An 18,635-nucleotide genomic window follows, 5' to 3' on the forward strand; every position below is an offset into this window, starting at 1 on the left:
AATGTTTTGGGTAAACGGACCCGAACCCGTGATTTGATGGTCCTGAAGGGTCCGTGGAAAAAAATTGGACTTGGGCGTATGCCCGGAATCGAATTCCGAGGTCCCAAGCCCGAGAAATGAATTTTTTAAAGAAATTATTTTCTGAAATTTTTTTATGAGTTTTGGAAATGAAATACATTTAGAAACTGATGGTATCGGGCCCGTATTCTGGTTTCGGATCCCGGTACAGGTCTTATATGTGCAATAAGATAAGTCTGTAAAATTTGGTAAGAAACGGATGTCATTTGACGTGATTCGGATCTTAAATGAAAAAATTGATGTTTTAAGAAGTTTTGAAGTATTTCATTGACTTTGAGGTTTAATTCATTGTTTAGGAGGTTATTTTGGCGATTTGATCGTATGGATAAGTTCATATGATGTTATTGAATTAGTACGTATGTTTGGTTTGGAGCCCCGAGGGTTTGGGTGAGTTTTCGGATGGGTTTCGAGAAGTTTCAAACTCATAAAAAGTTGCAGGTTGTTCAGTTTCTGATGTTCTGGTATGTCCTTCTTCGCGTTCGCGGGAGGACCCTCGCGAACGCGATGAGTTAGTTAGGTTAAAGGAGATTTCCTTCTACGCGAACGCGAGACCCAGGTCGCGAACGCGAAGCTTTGGGGGTTTTCCCTTCGCGAACGCGGGCCTGGTAACGTGAACGCGAAGGCTTATGGGCCTGGGCAGGGGGAGGGGTATTTTACCCTACGTGACCGCGTGCACACGAACGCGAAGGCTTTGGGGGCTAAAGCTCCGCGAATGCGAGCCTTGTGTCGCGAACGCGATGGTTTATTTGGCCTGACCCATCGCGAACGTGACAGGCCTATCGCGAACGCGATGAAGGCCTGTCCAGTGATTTTAAAACAGAACCAAAACGGGATTTAGTCAAAATTTCATAACTTCTTCTTCCAAACTCCAAATTGGGCGATTTTTGAAAAGGAATTTCACCACCAACTCATAGGTATGTAATCTTATACTCATTTTCTTCAATTTCCATTAACACCCATTAGATTTCTAGGCTTAAATTATGTTCTTAAGGGTAGAAAATTAGGGATTTGGGTAGAGTTAGGGCTTTTTTGTATAATTGTAATTTAGACCTCGTTTTGGGGTCAAATTTTGGAACTAATTATATATTCGGGCCCGTGGGTGAATGGGTGATCGGGTGGGTTTTGGTCCGAACCTCGTATTTTGACCAAGCGGGCCCGGGGTCAATTTTTTACTTTTTGGGAAGAATGATGGGAAAGCTATAATTAAGCATTGGAATTGGATTGTTTAGCGTTTATTGATGTTATTAAGTCGATTATGTCTAGATACAATTGATTTGGAGCCGAATTCAAAAGGAAAAGCGGTGTTTGAGGCTTGAGTTGGCCGTGGAAGTTCGAGTAAGTGTTTGGTCTAACCTTAGCTCAAGGGATTAGGAGTTGTGTCATATTTGCTACTTGTTTCTTGTTGAGTACGACGTATAGGCATGGTGACGAGTATCTATACGTTGGTGTCGAGCATGACCGTGAGTCTTGAATTGTAATTTATTGCATTCTTAAATAATACTACGGATGGTTAAGTTAATGACTCTCTGTATTGAGCAAGGATCGTGATTAATCTTGTGGAAATTACTTATGGCTAAGTATTAGTGTTAGCTGAGGTAGTTAGATATTGGAACAGGTTTGGTTTTAGCTGTTCCTCCCTTGCAGGGATGTTGTTACTTATACTGTCAATTTCCCTTGCCGGGATAGTGTAGTTCTTATTGATCCCTTGCCGGGACTCTTGCTATGATTGTTGTTGATTGTATATGTGGATCGGGTTGCACGCCGAAACAATGATATATTTGGATCGGGTTGCACGCCACAACAGTGATATATTTGGATCGGATTGCATGGTGAAACAATATTATATGTGGATCTGGTTGCATGCCACAACAGTGTTGTTATATATTGGGATCGGGTTGCGCGCCGCAACAATTGCTGATACAAAGTGTTTATAGATTTGATACAAGCTTCTTATTGTTTGGTTGTGCAATCTAAGCTGTTTTTATGTTGTTACTCTTGATTTACTATTGATATTGGTATACACCGCAGCATGTACCCCCTCCCATCTTTACTTGTTTATTTCTGTTTTATTTTCCGTTGTATATTATATAACTGCATAGGTTATTTGGTAGTCTGGTCCTAGCCTCGTCACTACTTCGCCGAGGTTAGGCTAGGCACTTACCAGCACATAGGGTCGGATTGTGCTGATACTACACTCTACACTATGTGCAGATCCCGGAGCAGCTCGTGGACCATAGCATTTGGGTGGCTGCCTTCAGTCCAACTAGAGATCCCGAGGTAGTCCTACAGGCATCCGCAGGCCCGACGTTCTCTTCTATCTTATTATATGCTCTATTTTCACTTGTATCCGAGACAGACTGTACTTCCTTTTTCAGACACTTGTATGTAGTACTCATATACAGTCCGTGATATTGTGACACCGGATTCCAGGTAGAGATGTATGTTGGCATTGTAGTACTGGCTTTGGTTATTTTATCAGTTTAAGTCTTCCGCTTGTTTTATTTATCATTAATATTCAATGTTGATTATCTGCTAATCTCAATTGTTAAAAAGGGGTAAAATGGAAGGGTTAGTGATTTTTCATTTGCACGGCTTGCCTAGCTTCTACGAGTAGGCGCCATCACGACTCCCGAGGATGGGAAATTCAGGTCGTGACAAGTTGGTATCAGAGATCTAGGTTACATAGGTCTCACAATTCACGGACAATCTTAGTAGAGTCTAAGGGATCGGTATAGAGACGTCTGTATTTATCCCATAGAGGCTATAGAGTTAGGAAAAAACTTCACATTATTCTTTCTTGTCGTGTGGTTTGGTTTCTCAATGCTAATTGAATTTCTACTCTATTCTTTTGCAGATGGCGAGAACCCGCACTTCCTCATCCATCGATCAGCAGTCCGAGCCCCCAGCAGCAGATCCCATGAGGAGCAGAGGGCAAGGCCGTGCTAGAGGCCGAGGCAGGGGCAGAGCTCAGCCCAAAGCAGCAGCACCAGCGGTGGAGCCTCAGGTTGATTTTGATAATGAGGTTCCGACCCCAGCAATTCTGGTGGGCCCAGCTCAGGTCCCAGAGGGGTTTATTGCTACCCTAGTACTCCAGGATGCTCTGGTCCGTCTAGTGGGCCTTATAGAGAGTGTCACCCGTGCAGGCTTGCTTCCTGTAGCACCAGCCATCTCTCAGGCTGGAGGAGGAGCCCAGACTCCTGCTACTCGCACTCCAGAGCAGATGGCTCCCCAGTTTCAGACTCCAGCAGCTCAGCCAGTTAGAGCGGTTCAGCCGGGTGTGGTATCTCAGACCGGTGATGAAGCAGCTATGTCTGCCAATGCTTTGTGGAGAATGGACAGGTTCACCAAGCTCTTCACTACTATTTTTAGTGGCGCATCTTCTGAGGATCCCCAGGATTATCTGGACAGCTATCATGAGGTTCTCAGGAACATGGGGATAGTTGAGACCAATGGGGTTGAATTTTCTATTTTTCGCTTGTCTGGATCCGCCAAGACTTGGTGGAGAGATTATTACTTGGCTAGACCAGCCGGATCACCAGCTTTTACTTAGGAGCAGTTTACTCAGCTATTTCTGGAGAAGTTTCTCCCCATCACTCAGCGAAAGGCCTATCGGAGGCAACTTGAGCGTCTCCAGTAGAGTTCTATGACTGTTACCCAGTATGAGACCAGATTCATCAACTTGGCTCGTCATGCCCTTATCATACTTCCCACTGAGAGAGAGAGGGTAAGGAGGTTCATTGATGGACTTATTCAGCCGATTCATCTTCATATGGATAGGTAGTGAGATTTATTTTCAAGAGGTGACCAATGTGGCTAGGAGAGTGGAGATGGTTCTGTCGTAAGGAGGTGGTCATGGGTCGGACAAGAGGCCTCGTCATTCAGGCAGATTCAGTGGTGCCTCGTCTGGAGGCAGAGATTCGTATGGTAGAGGCTATCCTCCTAGGCCCTTTCAGTCAGCACTTCATGTATCTCATGGCACTTCAGGTGGTCGTGGTTCTCACGTGCAGTATTCTGATCAGCAGTCCTACAGTGCACCACCAGCTCCTATCAGTGCACCGCCGCTCTAGAGTTTTCGGGGTGGTCATTCAGGTCGCTAGGGTCAGTCTCAGTTTCCTCAGCCGCAACATTCAGGTGGGTGCTTTGAGTGTGGTGAGTATGGTCATATCCAGAGGGCTTGTCCGAGATTGGTGGGTACTCGTCGCAGCAACAGGGTTCCCGTGCTATGGTTCAGGCACCAGGTGTTCCACAGCCCACCCAGCCAGCTTGAGGTGGGGGTAGAGGTGCTAGATGTGGAGTTTAGACCGCTAGAGGTGGAGGCCAGCCAGCTGCAGGCCATCCCAGAGATGTAGTCCAGGGTGGTGAGGCCCATCCCCGATGTTATGCTCGTCCAGCCAGGGCAGAGGCTGAGGCGTCCGATGCAGTTATCACAGGTACTGTTCTGGTTTGTGGCCGAGATACTTCCGTTTTATTTGATCTAGGGTCTACGTACTCCTATATGTCATCTTATTTTGCACCATATCTGGTCCATTGCTATGAGTGCCCTTGTATATGTGTCTACACCGGTGGGTGATTCTATTGTGATAGATCGAGTCCATTGCTCTTGTATAGTTGTGATTGGGTGTCTTGAGACTCGTGTAGATTTGTTGCTTCTGGACATGGTTGATTTCGATGTCATATTGGGGATGGACTGGTTATCACTTACCATGCTATCTTGAATGGTCATGCCAAGACTATGACCTTAGCCTTACCGGGTTTGCCTCGTTTAGAGTGGAGGGGGACTCCTGGTCATTCTGCCTATAGTATTATCTCTTATGTGAAGTTTCGGCGTATGGTCGAGAAGGGGTGTTTGGCCTATTTGGCATATGTTCGTGATTCTAGTGTCGAGATTCCTTCTATTGATTTTGTGCCTGTTGTTCGTGCGTTCCCTGAGGTATTTCCTTCAGACCTACTGGGTATGCCACCTGATAGGAATATTGACTTTTTCATTGATTTGGCTCCAGGCACTCAACCTATTTCCATTCCTCCATATCGTATGACCCCGCCTGAGTTGAAAGAGTTGAAGGAGCAGTTGCAAGACTTTCTTGATAAGGGTTTCATTAGAACTAGTGTTTCGCCTTGGGGTGCGCCAGTATTTTTTGTTAAAAAGAAGGATGGATCGATGCGAATGTGTATAGATTACCGGCAACTGAACAAGGTTACAATCAAGAATAAGTATTTGTTGCCAAGGATTGATGATTTGTTTGATCAGCTTCAGGGTGCCAAGGTATATTCGAAGATTGACTTGAGATCTGGCTACCATCAGTTGAGGATTAGGGCATCTGATGCCCCTAAGACAGCTTTCCGCACTCGATACGGGAATTATGAGATTTTAGTGATGTCATTCGGGTTGACAAATGCCTAGCAGCTTTATGGACTTGATGAACCGAGTGTTCAGGCCTTGGATTCGTTCGTGATACTCTTCATTGATGATATCTTGATATACTCTCACAACCGGGAGGAGCATGAGCAGCACCTTAGGGTGGCTCTTCAGACTCTGAGGGATAGTCAGTTGTATACTAAGTTTTCGAAGTGTGAGTTCTGGTTGAGTTCAGATGCATTCCTGGGTCATGTTTTATCAGTAGAGGGTATTCAGGTTGATTCGAAGAAGATTGAGGCAGTCAAAAACTGTCCTAGACCAGCATCAGCTACGGAGATTCAGAGTTTCTTGGGATTGGCGGGCTACTATCGTCGGTTCGTGGAGGGGTTTTCATCTATCGCAGCCCCCATGACCAAGTTGACCCAGAAGGGTACCCAGTTTAGATGGTTGGACGAGTGTGAGGCGAGTTTTCAGAAGCTCAAGACAGCTCTGACTACGGCACCGGTGTTGGTTTTGCCCACAGGTTCAGGGCCTTATACAGTTTATTGTAATGAATCTCGTATTGGGCTTGGTGTGGTGTTGATGCAGGATGGCAAGGTCATTGCCTATGCTTCGCGGCAGTTGAAGATTCATGAGAAGAACTATCCAGTTCATGACTTAGAGTTGGCAGCCATTGTTCACGCGTTGGAGATTTGGAGGCATTATCTGTATGGTGTGGCATGTGAGGTGTTCACGGATCACAAAAGTCTGCAATATTTGTTCAAGAAAAAGGAGTTGAATTTGAGGCAGAGAATGTGGTTGGAGCTGTTAAAGGACTATGATATCACCATCTTATATCATCTGGGAAAGGCCAATGTGGTGGCCGATGCTTTGAGTAGGAAGTCAGCTAGTAAGGGCAGTCTTGCTTATATTCCGGTCGGTAAGAGGCCGCTTGCTTTGGATGTTCAGGCTTTAGCCAATCAGTTCATGAGGTTGGATGTTTCTGAGCCCAGTCGGGTGTTAGCCTGCACGGTCGCTCGTTCTTCTTTATTGGAGCGTATCCGTGATTGACAGTATGATAATCCCCATTTGTGTGTCCTTAGAGACACGGTGCAGCACGGAGTGCCAAGCAGGTTACCTTAGGTGATGATGGAGTTTTGAGATTGCAGGGCCGAGTTTGTGTGCCTAATGTAGATGGTCTTCGAGAGTTGATTTTAGAGGAGGCTATAGCTCCCGGTACTCTATTCATCCGGGCGCCGCAAAGATGTATCAAGATTTGCGGCAGCATTATTGGTGGCGGAGAATGAAGAAGGATATCGTTGTATATGTGACTCGGTATTTGAATTGTCAGCAGGTTAAGTATGAGCATCAAAGGCCTGGTGGTTGTTCAAGAAGATTGAGATTCCTGAGTAGAAATGGGAGCGGATCACTATGGACTTCGTTGTTGGACTCCCACAGACTTAGAGAAAGTTCGATGCAGTGTGGGTTATTGTTGATAGGCTGACCAAGTCAGCGCATTTCATTCCAGCGGCAGTCTCCTATTCTTCCGAGCGGTTAGCTGAGATCTATATCCGGGAGATTGTTCGTCTTCATGGTGTGCCCGAGTCTATTATTTCGGACCGAGGTACACAGTTTACCTCGCATTTCTGGAGAGCAGTTCAGCGAGAGTTGGGCACACGGGTTGAGTTGAGCACAACATTTCATCCTTAGACGGATGGGCAGTCCGAGCGGACCATTCAGATTTTGAAGGATATACTCCGAGCTTGTGTCATTCAAATCGGGTTGCGTGCCGCAACAGTGTTGTTATATATTGGGATCGGGTTGCGCGCTGCAACAATTGCAGATACAAAGTGTTTATAGATTTGATACAAGTTTTTTATTGTTTTGTTGTGCAATCTAAGATGTTCTTATGTTGTTACTCTCGATTTACTGTTGATATTAGTATACCCGTAGAATGTACCCCCTCCCATCTTTACTTGTTTATTTCTGTTTTATTTTCCGTTGTATATTATATAACTGCACAGGTTATTTGGTAGTCTGGTCCTAGCCTCGTCACTACTTCGCCGAGGTTAGGCTAGGCAAACCAGCACATGGGGTCGGACTGTGCTGATACTACACTCTACACTATGTGCAGATCCCGGAGCAACTCGTGGACCATATCATTTGGGTGGTTGCCTTCAGTCCAGTTAGAGATACCGAGGTAGTCCTGCAGGCGTCCGTAGACCCGGCGTTCTCTTCTATCTTATTGTATGCTCTGTTTTCACTTGTAGCCGAGACAGACTGTACTTCCTTTTTCAGACACTTGTATGTAGTACTTATATACAGTCCGTGATATTGTGACACCAGATTTCTGGTAGAGATGTATGTTGGCATTGTAGTACTGGCTTTGGTTATTTTATCAGTTTAAGTCTTCCACTTGTTTTATTTATCATTAATATTCGATGTTGATTACCTGTTAATCTCAATTGTTAAAAAGGGGTAAAATGAAAGGGTTAGTGATTTTTCATTTGCGCGGCTTGTCTAGCTTCTACGAGTAGACGCCATCACGACTCCCGATGGTAGGAAATCCGGGTCGTGACACTGAAATTCTTCCAATTTATAACCTATTTGGCCAAATTTCTAAAATATGCTTATTTTAAAAAACATATTTTATTAGAAGTATTTTTTGAAAAACTATTTTTAGAGAGTTGCAACTTATGTTTGACTAATCAATTTGAAATTACTTTTGCCAATATTAGAGCAACAATGTGTATTTGGCCAAACTCTCAAAATATTCAACTTCTCACAAATATATTATTACTCAAAAATACTTATTTTTTTCCCTAAACTTGGCCAAGTACCTGAGTATTTTAATATCACTAGCTTTAGTGTATGCGCGTTCTGCGTGTATCTATATCAATGAGTATATAATTTTAAAAAATTAATAGAATATTATTAAATAAAATAATTGAGTGATAAATAAAAATTTAAAAAGTGTAAGTTCTTGAAAATAAATAATGTTAATATTATAGATCGATAAAGTAAGAAGTCTTGCCATACAAAATTCTCAAACATATAATGCAAAACTAATAGGATAAAACTCTAAAATAAAATATAAATCCAAACAACACATATATTTAACTCGATTTTGATTAACCTATAGCCTCTTCCTTCGCTTCTCAAAAGAATTCCATGAGTAATTTGAAGAATATAGCCCATTATTGATTATCAAAAAAAAAAAATTAAGTGGACATAAATCTAATTGAATCTGAAGTTCACTAAATTAAAAACTAAACATTAGTAGAATTAATAAGATAATTTTAATTATTTTTCTCGTCTAATAAATATATAGAACTTTTCAAATACACCTTTTTATAGTTGTGATTACTGAATTGTTATCGTTGTTCACAGAGGAGCTCTAACTCTAGTTTAACTTTGAGTTTGTCAGTTATCTTTAAATCAAGCTTTAAAGAATAGATGATTTCTCCATATTCAATTTTTTGGTCTTTGACCAAACTTATTTTCTATAGCATCTTTTTCCTCTTAATATTAAATTAGTATTAGTACCCGCGCGATGCGTGGATAAATCATTTCAAATTACGATGTAGGTTGTTTGAATCATGTACAAATAACCTTAAAATATAAACCCCTCAGATAAAAATTATATAACATGAGAATTTAATTATGAAATATGATATGAAATTATTGTTCAAATCTCGTAGTGAACAACCAATCTTTTTAATATATATTTGTAGCAACTTAACCCCTTGATTTTGGTACTTGTATGTCGTTCCGCTGTCGATATTAAAGAATACTAAACATGTCATATTGTGATCTATCTTGTTCGAGCACATTAAATCATATTATCTTAACAAAATTCTTATTATCACTTTATTTTTATCTGGAAGTCAAATATATCTTATTCATCACATCACTTTTACATAAATTCTTTTTTTTGTTCTTTTCTTATAGTTATTGTATTATTTAATATTTAATCATAATATTTTAATTATTTAAATTTATCAGTAATATTTTTAAATATAATTTAATTATTTTATTTTATATATTTTTAAATTAATTTAAAGTATAAGTATCCTCACACTACCTCTATTTTTTTTTATGTACATTCTCTTCCCTACTACAAATGTTAATTAGTTTTTATATTAATGTTTTATCTATATCCAAAATAATGTCATATTTTATTTTAAAATGTAACTTTTAATTAGTCTAAAATATTAATACATAAGTTATTTGATTATCATGTTCCAAATGTATTGAGTTCTCGTATAATTAATTTTGTATTAGATGCAGTTAAATTTTTTTTCTTTTTTAGCTATAAGATACAATTTAATTTTTAATTTTCATTAGTAAGATTACCAATATTAGAAATTTATTTTGTATTTTTAAAATTTTATTTAATCATAGAAAACAATTTCTTAATTGTTTGAACACATTATTTCTAAATATTGTAGTAATATTTTTATTGTCATTTTAGTTCTTTACGTAATATTTTAAAAAATAAAAAAATAATCTCATCTCAAATTCAAATAATTCTTATCATTTTTTTTCTAAAATGGACCGCATTTTTAAAAAATTATGCTATGCATTCAAACTCAAACTAACTACACTCGATTCAGATATTAATCATAGAAAAATATTTTCTTAATTGTTTGAATATATTATATCTAAATGTTGTAATAATATTTTCATTGTCATTTTATTTCTTTACATAAATGTCACGACCCAATTCCCCGAATCCGATCGTGATGGCGCCTCTCGTGAACACAAGGCCAGCCAGACCAAAATAGACCACTTCTTTTAAACAGTTAAATATCATAAGTAGTTCTAAAACGTGATATAATAACCATAATTTGCGGAATTAACGATAACAACAGTAGAAACCATCCCGACACAGCCCAGACCGGGGTGTCACAAGTCATGAGCAACTAAAAAATCCGGATACAAGTCTACTGAACACTAAATCCGATACAATAGTTCTAAAACACATGAAAATGATAAGATAAGGGAGGCACGGGGCTGCGAACGCCAACAGCTACCTCGTAGTCTCCGAATCACTGCCTGGACTGGGAGAATCAGCACTCAGGAGCGGACTCTGCGATGCCTGAATCTACACACATGGTGCAGGGAGTAATGTGAGTACTCCGACTCAGTGAGTAATAATTATAAATAATGGATGAAAGTATGAAAACACGTAAAGGCACAAAACAATTCCATATCAAGCAGTAAAATCACTTAAAGTAGTAATCAGTGAAGAAATCAAATGATATCCCTTTTTTTAAACAAGTAAAACAGGTAATTTAACAGGTTAATAACAAGTAGAAATCCGCCTCTCGAGCACAGTATCAATCACTCAGAATAGTATCAGCCCCTCGGGCTCACTCTCATATCATAATGGGTACTCGCGCTCACTGTGGGTGTGCAGACTCCGGAGGGGCCCCTTACGGCCCAAGCGCTATATCAAGCCGCCTCGTGGCATCATCACTCGGCACTCGGCCTCACATCACTCGGCACTCGGCCTCACATCACTCGAGCCACCTCGTGACATATAAAGTATCTCAGGCCCTTGGCCTTATATCACTCAGCATATCCTCACAAATGGCCCTCGGCCTCACTCAGTCTAAAAATCATCACAAGCCCCTTGGGCATTAGTAAAACAGTAGTTCTCAACCCAAAACATGACGTAGAAATATCATTTAAGTTTCAAATCTGAGTAAAAGTGGCTGAGTTTGTAAAATAGTAGATATCAACAGGATTGAGTTCAAATAATAAGTCAAGCAGTGAGGAAAATCCCCGAAGGGTTCAAATAGTTGACACGAAGCCCAAATATGGCAATCAGCCCAAATCATGATGATAACAAATGAATTTCAGTCAAATACGCGGTAAAATCATCAATCGGGACGGACCAAGTCACAATCCCCAGTAGTAAAAGACCCCACGCTCATCATCCAGCGTGTATCTTGTCTCAATATAGCACTACGATGTGCAATCCGGGGTTTCAAACCCTCAGGACATTATTTACAACCATTACTCACCTCGAACCGGCTAATCCTCTAGCTCGCGACGCCTTTGCCCCTCGAATCGGCCTCCGAATGCTCCAAATCTAGCCGAAATCAGTACAAAACCATCAAAATGTGCTAAGGGAACAAAGCCCACCCGAAAATAATCAATTACCACAAAATTCCCGAAATTGGTCAAACCCGACCCCCGGGCCCATGTCTCGGAATTTTGACAAAATTCACAAAACTAGAATCCTTATACTTATCCTTACAAAAATTATCCAATTCCGATACCATTTGGTCCTTCAAATCATCATTTTATATTTTTGAAAGATTTTTACAATTTTTTTCCCAAATTCCATCCCAAATCACGAATTAAATGATGAATTCAATTATAGATTCATGTATTCTAGCCAAAATCTGAGTTAGAATCACTTACCCGATGAATTTCTTGAAAAACCTTCGAAAAATCGCCAAAATCCGAGCTTTCTAGATCAAAATATCAAATAAAACCCAAAACCTCGTATTTATAGAGTACTCCTCAGATTTCAGCCTCCGCAGGCCGCACAAAACCGACCGCGGTCCGCACAAAAATGACCGCGGCCGCACAACTTTCCTCTGCAGTGACAGGCTTTAGTATTTTGGCTATAACTTTTGCTACAGATGTCCAAATTGCAATATCTTTACCTTTATGGAAACTAGAAACTAAAGGCTACAACTTTGGTTTTTGAATCATCTCACAATTCCTTGTAGATAAAAAGATATGAGCTTCCGAAGTTGGACCGACGACCTGCGGATCTTCATGACCGCGGACCGCGGACCATTTTCCGCGCCCAACACTAAACCACGCGCCCAGCACTAAAACTTCTTCCCCCATCCATTTTCTAAGTTCAGGAATGTCCGGACTCGCTCAAAACTCACCCGAAACACACCCGAGGCCCTCAAACCTCAACCCAAACATACCAACACCTCCCATAACATCATTAACACCTTGTCGAGCTTTCGAATCACTCAAAACAACATCAAAATACTAAATCGACTTCGGATTCAAGCTTAAGAACTTAGAAATTTCAAATTCCACAAACAACGCCAAAACCTATCAAATCAGGTCCGATTGACCCCAAATTTTGCACACAAGTCATAAATGACATAATGGAGCTATTCCAACTTCTTGAGTCGGATTTTGATCTCAATATCAAAAAGTCAACCCCTCGGTCAAATTTCCAAACTTCGGCTTCTCATTTTCGCCATTTCAAGCCTAATTAAACTACAAACTTCCAAAAAAAAACCGGGCACGATCCTAAATCCAAAATTACCATACGGAGCTAACCAAATCATAAAAATTCCGATCCGAGATCATATACAAACAAGTCAAATATTGGTCAAACCTTTCAAATTTTAAGCTTTCAACTGAGACTGTTCTTCCAAATTAAATTCTGATTAACCTAAAACCCAACACCAACAATTTACATAAGTCATAATACACCACACGGGGCAAGTCATGCCCGAGAACTGGCGAGCAAAGTGCAAAAGCTTAAAACGACTGGTCGGGTCGTTACAATAAATTTTCTTTTCTTTTTTAGTTTTAAGATACAAATTAATTTTTTGTAAAATTACCTATATTAGAAATTTATTTTGTAATTTAAAAATTTTATTTTTTATTATTGTTTTATTTTTCATAAGTAAGACTTCAATTTCGTGGTATTATCCATAATTTGAGCATTCACATCATAGTTTTAAGAGCTTTCTAATCTCAAATTCAAATAGTCTTTTCTTTTAATTTCTAATAGTAAATTTCTAATAATTTAACATAATTTTGCTATTTTTTAATCTAATATATAGTCTTATTATAATTTATGTGGCTTTTCGTAAACTTGTAAATTTATTTAATATCATTATCAACTACTTTTCTTTAATGATATAAGATAAATATATTATTTTTTTAAATTATGAAATAAATATTTATTTTGTTTAAAAACATTGCACGAAAATTTTAATTATTTAAAATTTAATAATATTTTTAAGTATTGTATATTTATTTTATTTTATTTTCTAAACTTATGATTTATAAATGTCCTTACATTATCTCTGATTTATTTTTATTGTTCAATTTCTTTAGTTTTTGATTTTAACTATTAGACTTGAGTTATGTGGACTTATATTATGACTTTTCTTAGTGTAATATAAAAACCTTTCTCATCTCAAATTTAAATAAGTTTTACCCTTTTTCCTATGATAAAAATCTGAATTTTTATTTTTTCTCTATTTATTCTTTATTTTGATTTTATATTATTCAATACCTAATATTATTATACTGTCATGTGAATTTTTATTGGCATGTTTGAATTTAGTATCTATTTTTACCACACTCATTCTAATACACTATAGATAAAAATTTAAAAACTTTCTCATCTCAAATTCAAATAATTTTTATCATTCTATTTTCTTAATTGGACTATATTTTCAAAAAATTATGTTATGCTTTCAAATTTAAACTAACTGAACTTAATTCAAATATAATCATAGAAAAATATTTTCTTAATTGTTCCACCCTCGGGAGTCGTGATGGCGCCTACTAATGTGAGCTAGGCAAGCCAATTATTAGACAATTTACCCTTTTTACCAATTTCTATTCTCTTTAACATTATATAAAACAATAACGTGTAAACAACGGAAATTCAGAATAAGCGGAAGAAAACAATAGAATATCTGAACATGTGTCTATTACAACAGCTTAAACCTTAATCACCCAGAATTAGTTTCACAGTTTCACAGACGGTCTAAGAATACTACAAATAAAAGTTCCGAAAGAAATAAATACAACACTTTCTCTAGAAATGCATGAAAGAAACAGGAATAGTAGATAGAAGGGGATGCCAAGGCCTGCGGACGCCTGCAGAACTACCTCGGGTCGCCTGATGATCAAGAATCAGTAATCTCATTGTGGTCCGAAGTCCACAACACTAGGGTCTGCACAAAAGAGTGCAGAATGTAGTATCACCACAACCGATCCCATGTGATGGTAAGTGCCTAGCCTAACCTCGGCGAAGTAGTGACAAGGCTAGGACCAGACCACCAAATAAACCTGTGCAGTTATATAATATACAGCGGGAAGTAAAGCAGAAATAAACAAGTAAAGATGGGAGGGGGAAACATGCTTCGGGGAATAGCAGGTAAAATAGAATATCAAGAGAATTAAAGGAATCAAAACCACCCACTAACAAGAAAAAAAGGAAACAAAGGCAGATTTCACTTTCTTTTCATATCTCATGGCAGGCGTGCCACCCGCTCCCATTTCACCTATCTTATGGTAGGCATACCACCCGTTCCCATTTTATTATATCTTGTGGTAGGCGTACTACCCGTTCCCATTTCATTATATCTTTGTTGCGGCGTGCAACCCGATCAACATATAATATTGTTGCGGCGTGCAACCCGATCCATATATAATGTTGTTGCGGCATGCAACCCGATCCATATATAATGTTGTTGCAGCGTGCAACCCGATCCATATATAATATTGTTGCAGCGTGCAACCCGATCCACCTATAATGTTGTTGCGGCATGCAACCCGATCCATATATAATGTTTACAATTATAAGGAGAGTCCCGACAAGAGATCAATAAGGTCTACACTGTCCCAGCTAGGGATTCGACAGCGTAACAAATCACGTCCCGGCAAGGGAAAAACAGCTATAACCAAACTTGATACCACACCTAACTACCTCAGCTATAACCAAACTCGTTACAACATCTAACCACCTCAGCTATAACCAAACTCGTTACGACACCTAACTACCTTAGGTATAACCAAACTCATTACAACATCTAACCACCTCAGCTATAACCAAACTCGTCACCACACCTAACTACCTCAGCTATAACCAACCTTATTCCGACACCTAACTACCTCAGCTATACCCATAATCCCTACCCAACACAAAAAAATCATCAACCTAAGCATCCATAATATCAATTAAGAACACAATGCAAGGGAACCATAATTCAATAATAGCCCGGCAAGGGGGCAATATAATGATCTCTTCTCTTTCTCACTCTTACTTCACAATTCACGTCACAACTCGAGCCAATGCTCTAAAAGTTCAATTGTCACTTATACTTTCACAATTTCACTATACAACTTGAGACAACGCTCCTCAATGTTCATAGGTCACGATTCTTCCCACAAATTTTATACAACAATTAGAAATCTTCACCAAGGCATGAATAATACAACGAAATCGTGAAAATCACAATATAAGACTCACTGTCATGCTTGACACCAACGTATAGATACTCGTCACCATGCCTATACGTCGTACTCAACAAAAAGCAAATAGCAAATACGACACAACTCCTAATCCCTCAAGCTAAGGTTAGACCAAACACTTACCTCGATGCCACGAACACAATTCACGATTCAATTACAGCTTTACCCCTTGATTCCACCGCCAATTCGCTCGTATCTAGCCACAAGTTACTTAATTACATCAATAAACACTAAATGAATCAATTTGAATGCATAAAATGAGTTTTCCAAAGTTTTACCCAAAAGGTCAAAATCGCCCCCAGGCCCATGTGGTCAAAACCCGAGGTTCAAACCAAAACTCGATTACCCATTCCCCTACGAACTCAAATATATAATTTGTTTTGAAATCGAACCTCAAATCGAGGTCTAAATCCCCAATTTTTGAAAAACCTAAGTTCTACCCAAAACACTCAATTTCTCCCATGAAAATCATTGATTTGAAGTTGAAATCATGTTAAAAGATGTTAATGATTGAAGAAAACTAGTTTAAAACGACTTACGATTGATTTGGAGAAGAAAAGTTGTTTGAAAAATTGCCTCTTATGTTTTGGGGTTTTTTGAAAAGTGCAAAATAACTGAAAATCTCGTCTATTTATACCCCTCTAAGACCCCCAGTGCGGACCACACAAAATGGACTGCGGTCGCACAGGAGCCCACCGCGGACCGCACGAAATGGACTGCGGCCGCACAGGAGCCCACCGCGGACCGCAAGAAATTGAGCGCGGCCGCGAAGGCTTGGCCTTGCTCACCGCGGATTGCACAAATCCCACCACAGTCGCAGTGCCCCCACCGCAGCCGTGAAGCTTCCACTGCGGACCGCAAAACCTGGCTTCAAAGACCTGCAACTTCTGGTTTTAAGTCTAAAACTTCCCGAACCTACCCGAAACTCACCCGAGCCCTCGGAACTCCAAACCAAGTGTGCATACTAACACAAAAATAACCTACGGACTTATTCATGTAATCAAATCATCGAAATAACATCATGAACATCAAATTAAGTTTCGAGATCAATGAAATTTTCTCCAAAACTTCTTTAAACATAAATTTTGCAATTTAAGTCCCAATCACGTTATATGACATCCGTTTTTTACCAAATACCACAAAAATGTCTTAAATCATATATAAAACCTGTACCGGACGTCAGAACCAAAATACGGGTCCGATACCGTCATGTTCTAATCAAATTTCATTTCAAATTCCTTTAAACAAATTTCAGAAAATAATTTTCTTTGAAAATTCATTTCTCGGGCTCGGGACCTTGGAATTCAATTCTGGGCATACGCCCAAGTCCCATATTTTCCTACGGACCCTCCGGGACCGTCAAATCACAGGTCTGGGTCCGTTTATCCAAAACGTTGACCGAAACCAAATTAGTTCAGTCTATAATCAAAACTTATCGTTTTTCATAGATTATCATATTTAAGCTTTTCGGCTACGCGCTCGGACTGCGCATGCAAATCGAGGTGACTCTAAATAAGGTTTTCAAGGCCTCAGAACACGAAGTTTCATTTTAAAACAAGTGATGACCGGTCATCACAAAAAAATATTTTCTTAATTGTTCGAACACATTATATCTAAATGTTTAGTAATATTTACGTATAAAATATTCGTTTGCACGATTTATCAGTATTAATATGAATTTATTATTCTTGTTATTAAAATATCTTTTGTTAATTATTTAAGCTTTCTCTTACCTTATAAATAATTTGTATATTTTATGTAAGATCTTATTTTGCTGCTTGATATTATTTAATTTTTAAACTCAATAAATCCTTAATATCTTAAGTAAATTTTAGTTTTGTTTTATATTTTAACTTACTCCAAAGTATAAATAGTTATAGGTTATCTCAATTTACGTCTTTATATATATTTTTTTCTATTATAAGTTTTTAATTAATTTTTCACCTCTATATTTCTAGCTAATATAGAAAAAAATCTATGATCAGATCAATATATAAATATAAATATAGATATAGATACAAATATGCATATAAATTTAATTATAGATATATAGATTAGATTTGTCTATGATCTATTTAGATTATGTATAAGTTTCATTAAACTACTTCCATTAATTATGTTTCTGTATATATTTTTTAGTTATTAATGTTGTCCTAAAATTGTCATGTGGCTTCATTTTAGCTTGCCACTTGCCTTAACTACAATGCATATGTGATGACCCAAAAGGTCATCACTTGTTTTAAAACGAAACTTCTGTGTTCTGAGGCCTTGAAAACCTCATTTAGAGTCTTCTCAATTTGCGTGCACAGTCCGGGCGTCTAGCCGGAAAGCTTAAATATGAAATTTTGTGAAAAATGATAAGTTTTGACTGTAAAATGAATAAATTTGACTTCGATCAATATTTTGGGTAAACAAACCCGGATCCGTGAGTTGATGGTCCCAGAGTGTCCGTAGGAAAATATAAGACTTGGGCATATGCCCGGAATCGAATTCCGAGGTCCCGAGCCCGAGAAATGAATTTTAAAGGAAATTGTTTTCTGAAAATTTTAAGGAAATTTGAAATGAAGTTTGATTAGAAAGAGATGGTATCAGGCTCGTATTTTGGTTTCGGCACCCGGTACAGGTCTTATTTATGGTTTAAGTCATTTCTGTAAAGTTTGGTTGAAAACGGACGTCGTTTGACGTGATTCGGACCTAAATTGCTAAATTTGATACTTGATGAAGTTTGAGAAAAAGTTCTTGATTTTGAGGTTTGATTCAATGTTATTGAGGTGATTTTGGCGATTTGATCGCACGGATAAGTTCGTATGATGTTGTTGAGTTAGTACATGTGTTTGGTTAGGAATCCCGAGGGCTCGAGTGTGTTTCGGATGTGTTTCGGCAAGTTTAGAACTTAGGAAAAAGTTGCAGATTCAGAGAAGTTGCAGGTCTCTGAAGCCGGTCTCACGGTCTGCAG

Source organism: Nicotiana tabacum, chromosome 11 (genome assembly GCF_000715075.1).
Source record: "Nicotiana tabacum cultivar K326 chromosome 11, ASM71507v2, whole genome shotgun sequence".
In the NCBI taxonomy this organism is placed as follows: Eukaryota; Viridiplantae; Streptophyta; class Magnoliopsida; order Solanales; family Solanaceae; genus Nicotiana; species Nicotiana tabacum.